Source organism: Suncus etruscus, chromosome X (genome assembly GCF_024139225.1).
Source record: "Suncus etruscus isolate mSunEtr1 chromosome X, mSunEtr1.pri.cur, whole genome shotgun sequence".
NCBI lineage: Eukaryota > Metazoa > Chordata > Mammalia > Eulipotyphla > Soricidae > Suncus > Suncus etruscus.
Window position 1 is genome coordinate 108905993 of NC_064868.1, and position 9584 is coordinate 108915576.

General features: G+C 37.3%; 1 non-coding gene across 1 annotated transcript; it reads left to right on the top strand.

Moving 5' to 3' along the window:
* The first annotated feature begins 459 nt into the window (after window positions 1–459).
* LOC126000310 (U6 spliceosomal RNA) lies at window positions 460–565 on the top strand. Its single transcript, XR_007492661.1, has one exon. It is a non-coding gene; the product is annotated as a U6 spliceosomal RNA (small nuclear RNA).
* Window positions 566–9584: the final 9019 nt, after the last annotated feature.

Below are 9584 nucleotides of genomic sequence, written 5' to 3' on the forward strand. Positions count from 1 at the left end.
TGGTAACTAAAATATTAGTGAAAATTAAGAGAATTCCTTTGATGTTGTTAGGGTCTGGAGTAGAAGGATGAGACCACACAACTGGAATAAAGTTTAATACTTTAATCCCTCACCAACAAGGCCCCTACACTGGCCAGCCAGGGCCATAGCTTAAGTAGATGAAGCCTGTCCAAGACATGAGGAAGATTATAGAGGGAAAGGATATAGGGAGGTTCCAGCTTTCTGATAATCTTCAAAAATGATTGGCTATTGTCAAGGGATACACTCTTACTGTTCCCTTGTCCTTCCCTGATATGCTACTACCTGATATGCCAGGTAGCTTGAGGAGGGGCCTATGGAAATAGGCTTGTGAAAACCTAACATGTGGCTTACACCATGTGGTTCTTTCAAAATGGGGTCTCTCCCTGATCAGAACCTGAGAAGAAGCCTGCCATCTGGCCTTTACAAAATGGCCTCCCTGTGCTCCACTTCAGCAGCACATATACTAAAATTGAAATGATACAGAAGATTAGCATGGCCCCTGCACATGGATGACATGCAAATTTATGGAGCATACCATATTTCTTAAAAAATGATGCATCCTTATTCAGAATTTATGTCCCAATAATGTAAACTTATTTTATTTTTCTTCTGGGTCGAATAGATAGATAGATAGATAGATAGATAGATAGATAGACAGACAGACAAACAGACAGACAGACAGACACATAGATAGATAGATAGATAGATAGATAGATAGATAGATAGATAGATAGATAGATAGATAGATAGATAGATAGATAGATAGATAGATAGATAGATAGATAGATAGATAGATAGAAAGAAAGAAAGATAGATAGATGATCTGGTCAAAATGCTTATGGGCATAAATTTGGTTAATAAAAATTGGTTAGAAATTTCAGTTTTATTTAAGTAATGCAGATAATATTGGAATAAAATATTTTATTCTGCTTATGAATAAGAATTAGCTCCTACTATATAATCAGAAAATATTATTGACTAGATAATGCACTCGCACAGGTTTAAATCCCAGCATCTTACATAGTGCCCTGATCATCTCAAGGAGAAACCACTAAAGACAGATCAAGAAGCAAGTCTTGTGCATTGCTCAGTGTGACTCAAAATAATAGAAAAAAACATTTATATATGAACTTAGAGTCTAATAATATTAGATTTTGGGAACTATCCATGGCATAAACATATATATGTATATATATATACAATAATATGTGCAAAAATATATAGAAACATAATAGTAGTCACCAACTGGGCTCAATTCTAATAGCTCTTATCTTGTAAATCTGAAGTCATAAAATTTTCCTATACATGGATGGACATAGAAGCTATTATGCTGAGTGAAATGTCAGAAGGAGAGAGATAGACACAGAATAGTCTCACTCATCTGTGGGATTTAAAAAAATAAAAGACATTATTTTATAATACAGAGAAACAAAAGAGATGAGGGTTAGAAGGATAGACCCATGATAGGAAGCTTACCACAAAGAGAGGTGAATTCAGTTAGAGATATAACTACATTAACAACTTTCATGACAATGTTAATGAGAGAGAAGTTAAATGCCTGTCTAGAAGACAGGCAGGGGTGGGAGAGGAGGGAGATGGGGGACACCGGTGGTAGAAAGGTTGCACTGGTAAGGGGTGTGTGTGCTTTTTTATGACTGAAGCCCAACTACAAACATGTTTCTAATCATGGTGTTTAAATAAAGATATTATTAAAAATGTAGACACTTCTTAACTCCTGCAGAAATTAAATTAGAGAATAACTTTGTCTTAGTTCACTTAAAAATGTATAGGGAATAATATTAAAAATAAAGATAAGTGTGTTATAGCTAAAGGATTCAACAATATTTCTCAAAACATAAAAAATGAAACATTCATACACATTATAACATGCATATATTCAAATTATCTTGTAAAGATAAGATATACATAACTCAAAATAGCACATATGCTATTTATTTAAAATATTAATGCAATGGCCGGAGAGATAGCACATAGGTAGGGAGTTTGCCTTGCATGCAGTCAATCCTGGATGGACTCTGGTTCGATTCCCGGCATCTCACATGATCCACCGAGCCTACCAGGAGCAATTTCTGAGTGCAGAGCCAGGAGTAACCCCTGAGTACTCCTGGGTGTGACCCAAAAAAACCCCACAAAATAATAATTAATAAATAAATAAAAATAAAATATTATTGCAGGGAAGTTTTATACATATGGAATGCAGATCAATAATTATCAGAGGTGGGGCCGGAGAGACAGCATGGAGGTAAGGAGTTTGCCTTGCATGCAGAAGGATAGTGGTTCGAATCCCCGCATCCCATATGGTCCTCTGAGCTTGCCAGGAGCAATTTCTGAGTGTAGAACCAGGAGTAACCCCTAAGCTCTGCCAAGTGTGATCCAAAATCCAAAATAATAATAATAATAATAATAATAAATAATAATAATTATTATTATCTGAGGCTTGAGATGAATGAGTAATTGAATATATACAAATTTAAATAATTTTAATTTTTATATATTTCTATAAAAATAATTTAAATTACTCCTCAATAGTCACAGGAGGGTCAGAGCAATAGTCAGCTGATAGGTTGCATGCCTTGCATTCTGCCTTCCCAGGTTTAATCCTGGCACCTAGTAGGATCCCTAGAGCCAAGAGCCAAGTGTAAGCCCAGATCCAAACACAGCCCACCCCTTCCCCAATAAATAAAAAGATAAATAAATATACAAAAAATATTTCTAGTGGATTGTGGTGATTGGTGCACAAACCAAAAAGTATTAATGTACTAAATGCCATTGAATCATGCACTTAAAATGGATGAAGTCTGGGGCCTGCGAGGTTGCGCTAGAGGTAAGGTGTCTGCCTTGCAAGCACTAGCCAAGAATCAGGACCACGGATCCCCCGGCATCCCATATGGTCCGCCCAAGCCAGCGGCAATTTCTGAGTGCTTAGTCAGGAGTAACCCCTGAGCATCAAACGGGTGTGGCCCGAAAAACCAAAAAAAATGGATGAAGGTCATGCCATGCAAATACAATCTCAATGAAGACATTAACGTATATAGAGATAATGCAAAAAGCTTAATCAGTTGTAATTTTTAGCCAAAAATATTGTTAGATACTAATGAAAGGCATTAAAAAAGAGAAAAGCCGAAATATGCTTTAAGACCTCACAAACACATTTTAACCAATTCCTTAGGAACTTTTCTTTTTCTTTCTTTTTGTTTTTGGGACACACCCGGTGACTCAGGGATCACTCCTGAATAGGTGAGCTCAGAAATCGCTCCTTGCTTGGGGGGACCACATGGGAAAGCAAGGGATCAAACCTCGGTCAGTCCTAGATTAGCGCTTGCAAGGCAGACTCCTTAACTCTTGAGCCACAGCTTTGGCCCCTGTTTAGGAACTGGTTTTTTTTTGGGGGGGGGGGCACACTCAGTGACACTCAGCGGTTACTCCTGGGTATATGCTCAGAAATCGCTCCTGCTTTGGGGGACCATATGGGACTCCAGGGATCAAACCTCGGTCCGTCTTGGGTCAGCCGCTTGCTAGGCAAAACGCCCTACCACTTGGCCATCACTCCTGACCCAGGAGCTTTTTATTTTGAGGAAAAAAATTTTAATGTGGGAGCCAAGCTTGTGGACCTAAAAGTCACATGTATGAATTCCTAATACACTCTCTCCCACTCCCTTGTGTTATAATCATGGACATATCAGTTTCCTTGTCACCAAGCCATAATCTTGTGAAGTAGTTTTCACTCACACATTTCAGACAAGAGACATTAATATGGAAGAAAATTATATCAATTATTTCTAGATATTTATGCTAGAGAGAATGCAAGACCACCATGAGGAATTAATGATGGCTTCTAGTTTAAGCACATAGAATTTAAAGAGAGATAGTATAGAAGTTAAACTAAAGAACTTTTTGTTTTAGTTTTGTTTAGTTTTGCGGGCCTTACCTGGATAAGTAAAAGGTTTTCTTCTGGATTTGCACTCAGGGATCACTAGGGCTCAGGAATCTGAGGAACATATGAGGAGCTAAGGATCCTTTCTGTTATCACTCCAGCCCCTGTCTGAAGGTCAATTGTGGAAAATAAGTCCATATATTTGTGGCACATTAAAAGTAAATGTATATCTACATACATTTTATATGTACTAATATGTATACATATATACATATTTTAATATTAAATAGCAAAATAAAAACAAAAGACAGTCAGCAGTATAAGTTTTGAAAATTGTAGACCAGTCAAATTTTGAAAAGAATCAAAGAAAAATTTCTAGGTCAATCACTTTAAGTAATATTATATATGCAGGGCCTGAGTGATAGTACAGTTGGTAGGACTTTCGCCTTGCACATGGCTGACCAGGATTCAATTCCCATCATACCAATGCCAGGTGTAACCCCATACCCCCCCAAAATAAAAATTATAAGTGCAACTTCATTGAAAGAAAAAATAAGAATTTAAAATTTATATTTTCAATTTATGTTTTAAAATTCTTGTCTAACTGCTTACGAAACTCATTGTTACACAAAAGTATTACATTGAGTATACAGGACTTAACTCATAAATGTGTTGTGTTCTGTCAAAACCTATAGAATAAATATAAATAGGTTGTTTACTGCAAAATATTTTAAATATATCCCATAACAATACTGTTTTCCTTATAATATACAGAATATAGTAACCGAAGCAATAGTGCACCAGTAGGGCATTTGCCTTTCACGTGGCTAACCCAGGACAGACCTAAGTTCGATCCCCAGCATCCCATATTGTCCCCCAAGCCAGAAGTAACCTCTGAGCATCACCAGATGTGGCCTCCAAACCAAAAACCAAAACAAATATATATAAGTATTCCACATCTGGGTGATATAATAATTTAATATTTTTTCTTTTCATATGCAATTACTTCAATATTGAATATGAAAATTATATGAACATGCTTTCTAAAGTCTTTCAAAGTAAGATTGTATTATACATTTCCCTTGTTTATCCAATTACAGAAATATGTTTCTGTCTCACATCAATTATCACGTACCTTAAGAGTTTTTTCCATAAGGTATTTTATGAAGAGAGTAACTCTGGATCTACAATACTTTACAAGTTATGGTAATTTTCAATTTACAAAACAAGTTCATCCTAATTTCTTTATTTATAAATGTTTATCAGAGCTGGAGTAGTGGAGCAGTGGTAGGGCATTTGCCTTGCATGCAGCTGACCTAGGATGGATGGTAGTTTGATCCCCAGCATCCCATATGGTTCCCCAAGGCAGGAGCAATTTCTGAGTGCATAACCAGAGTAACCCCTGAGCATCACCAGGTGTGGCCCCAAAACAAACAAACAAAAAAGTTTTATTGTTAAAAATCTAAAAAAGTGGTGACATATAGTTGAGCATTTAAGAACATGTTTTTGTTATCATATGGATATTCTTTCTAAATATTATTGTAGTAAATGGCTTATAACATTACATAGGTTTCCAGAATATAGCATTACAAATAAATATATATTAAACCATATATTAAATATATTTATATATTTATCACTAAAATTTAGTCAATGTTTTAATCTTCACCATTTTAATATGCACAATTATACTGTCTTGTGATTTTTTTACTATCTAAACAATTTTTGATAGACTTATTTTTCATTTGTATGTGTCTATTAGATAATACTCTTCAAATTATTTTCACTTTTTTTGGTTTGGGGGCCACACCCTGTGAAGCTCAGGGGTTACTCTTGACTTTGTGCTCAGAAATTGCTCCTGGCTTAGGGGACCATATCGGATGCCTGGGGATCGAACAACAGGTCCCTCCTAGGTCAGGCATGTGCAAGGCAAATGCCCTACCACTGTGCCACCTCTCTGGCCCCTATTTTCACTTTTTAATTTAGGATTTTGGGGGCTGGAGCGATAGCACAGTGGTAGGATTTTTGTCTTGCACATTGCTGACCCAGGACATACCAGGATTCGTTCCCCAGCATCCATGTGGTCCTGAAGATTCCAGGAGCAATTTCTGAGCACAGAGCCAGGAGTAACCACTGAGCTCTGCCGGGTGTGGACCAAATTCAAAAAAAAAAAAAAATAGTGGAGGCTGAAGAGATAGCACAGCCGTAGGGTAGCGTTTGCCTTACAAGCAACCACCCAGAAAGGTTCATGGTTCGATCCTTAGCATCCCATATGGTCCCCTGGCCTTCCAGGAGTAATTTCTGAGTGCAAAGCCAGGAGTAACTCCTGAGCTCAAAAACCAAAATAAAACAAAAAACAAACAAACAAACAAAATAAACAACCAAAATCATCTAGTTATGGGCTGGAGCAATAGCATAGAGGTAGTCCTTGCATGCAGACTATCCAGAACTGAAGGTGTCTCAAATCCAGGCATCCCATATGGTCCCCCGTTCCTGCCAGGAGCAACTTCTGAGCCCAGAGCCAGGAATAGGCCCTGAGCGCTACTTTTTGGGTATGACCCCGAAAACCAAAAAGAAAAATTAAACCTACTATTATCAAATTAGAACTCCTTTAGAAAGAAAAAAGTAAATAAAATGAATATGTTGGCGATGTGCATATTTGTTTCTTTTGTATTGGTTTGGTTTTTACTTTGTTGTCCCACATCTGGCCATGCTCAAGGGTTACTCCTGACTCTGTGCTTAAAAATCACTCTTGGCAGGCTCTGGAAATCATAATACTGGATGTTCACATGCAAGCAAATGCTTTATCACTCTGGCCGCACAGGTTAGGATTTGTATCACAATATATGACCCTTTAAAATTAAGGGGTTTTTCTTCATTTAGATTAGAAGTTGTTAATAGAGCCTAGATATAAATACATTTAAAGGAAATAAAAACATATTAAATATTACCTTTGTTTAGACTGGAATATAATTTCTAAGTTGTTAATTGTTTGTAAACGCTATGACTTACTTTTATTTTGTTGTTGTTGTTGTTGTTGTTTTTCAGCTAAACCCGGTGAAACTCAGGGGTTACTTCAGGCTATGTGCTCAGAAATCCCTCCTGGCTTGGCGGACCAAACGGGACACTGGGGATGGAACCAGGGTCGCAAAGTAGATGCCTTACCACTCGTGACACCGCTCCAGCCCCAAGGCTATGACTTAGTTTTAAAAAATATATTCTAATGGTGTCCTTTGAAAATTATTATATTTTAATATATATTTTATATTATATATAAATATATATTTATATATAAATATATATTTTATGATGAAGCCAAATTTACTGACTTTTCTTCTGCACTTTCTATGTTTAAGGGTGTAACAAAAATGCAGAATCTCTAAGATAATCTGCTGTTGGACTCTAGAAATTTTGTTGTATCTCTTAAATTATGTCAATAATCAAATTAATTTAGTACAAGGTTTGTGATAAAGTCGTGATTTTTTTTCTTTTGATTATTTAATGTGGCTTCAATTTATCAGAAACTATTCTGAAAAGTCATTAAGTTCTTTAAACATTTTTTAAAAAAATTTTGGGGCACACTCGGTGGCACCCAGGGGTTACTCCTGGCTGTGCCCTCAGAAATCGCTTCTGATAGGCGTGGGCTTACTGTGCTATTGCTTCTCCTTAATTCCTCAAGTTCTCTTGTTTGTTTGTTTTGGGACCCCACCCGTTGATGCTCAGGTCTTACTCCTGTCTATGTGCACAGAAAGCACTCCTCACTTGGGGGACCATATAGAACCATATAGGATGACTGGAATCAAACCGAGATCCGTCCCTACTGCTGCGCTCCGAACCCAGATTTTTCAAGTTCTAATGGTTTGTTGGTCTTTTCCCTTTAGATTTCTCTGAAATACTTGAGCTGAATGTGATATCACTATACCTATAATTCTTAAATACTTTGGTGGTGATCTTTTCTCTGAAAAATACGAACACCATTGTTTATCATAACTATAGGCAGTGGTCAGCAACCTGCGGCTCGCGAGCCACATGTGGGTGGCTCTTTGCACTTTTCGTTTGGCTCTTCTGTGTGCTGGGCGGCCACTCCAGGAGTCAGAACTCTGCTCCTAGCCTGTCAGTGCATGCCCTGTGTGGCTCTCAAAATAAATTTCAATCGTGGTTTTGGCGAGATTTGGCTCAGTTGAAAAAAAAAAGGTTGCCGATCACTGCCATAGGGAGATGCTTAAAAAATCTTGAGAAATCGCTTTATATGTGATCATCCTGAATTCAGTCCCAGAATCACATGTACCCTTTAGAACCACTTTGTAAAGTACTGGTGAGTCCTGAAGACAGCAAAGGATCGTTCTGGTTACACTCCACATGGTGGGGCTGTAGTAGCACTTAGATCTAACATATCAAGACTGCACAGCTAAGTTCAGAATTACCAGGAAAGAACAGAGAAATAGCCAACCCAGGTTCGGATCCCCTGCATCCCATATGGTCCCCTGAGCCTACCAGGAGCGATTTCTGAGTGCAGAGTCAGGAGTAATCCATGAGTGCTGCAGGATGTGACCTCCCCCACAACATAATCACCAGGAGAATCTTCTAACCACTATATTTTTGGAGAGTGGGGTTCCAACCTCCACCAACCTCACATACAAAGAGAACTCTGAAGTTACTATTTAAAATATTTAGTTTATCTTGCCCTGTTTATGTTAAGAATGCACTCCAAGATGGAGTACTTTTTTTTTTTTTTTTTGGATTTGAGTCACACCTGGCAGTGCTCAGGGGTTACTCCTGTCTCTCTGCTCAGAAATCACTCCTGGCAGGCTCAGGGGACCATATGGGATGCCAAAATTCGAACCATCTCAAGATGGACTACTTTTGATTTAGGTTTTGGTTTTGGATTTAGGGTCATACCTCACAGTGCTTAGAATTACTCCTGACTCTGGGCTCTGGGATTGCTTCTTAATGGCATTCTGAGGACGATATGGGGTGCCATGTTAAATCTAAATTTTCCTCATGTAAGGTAAACACACAATTATTCATTTTATTTAACTAAATTCAATGTCTTTGATTTAATATTATAAAAACAATTATTTCAGTGGATTGCCATTTGTTGATTTTACTTTTTATAAAGACAAACTGAAATTCAGAAGAACTTTTATTTGCCAAGGTCACAAAAATCACACATGAAAGTCCTAGGGACTAGGGCTAAATTTCCATCTGAATTCTCTTCTATTATTATTTGATTCCAGAAAGGTCCATGGGGTGTTTGAGTGTGATGTCTCTGTTTGATTATTTGAATGAGTTCCATAGATTCCTCTTCAATATTCCAAATCGCAGCTACTATAGTTGACCAGACCTCTTAATATAGTACTGTAATCGCAAATGTCTACATTAGACTATACATTAACAATAGGATCTCATGCTTGAAATATGAACAAAGTTTAGTCAGAATTATACGCAAGTGTTCACCGGTGACAAGTGGCCTCCTTTACTTTGCAGTGAATATTTAAAGCAAAAAACCTTTTGTAAAAACAACTTCACAAATGCCTCAAAACATGGCTTTCCAACAAAAGTAACATGTGTCCAGTGCTTTGTGACCTGGCATAAGCTGAATTATATTTAATCCATAAAAGAAACTGTTTTCTTTAAGAAAATTACCTGAATGATAAATTGTCCTTGT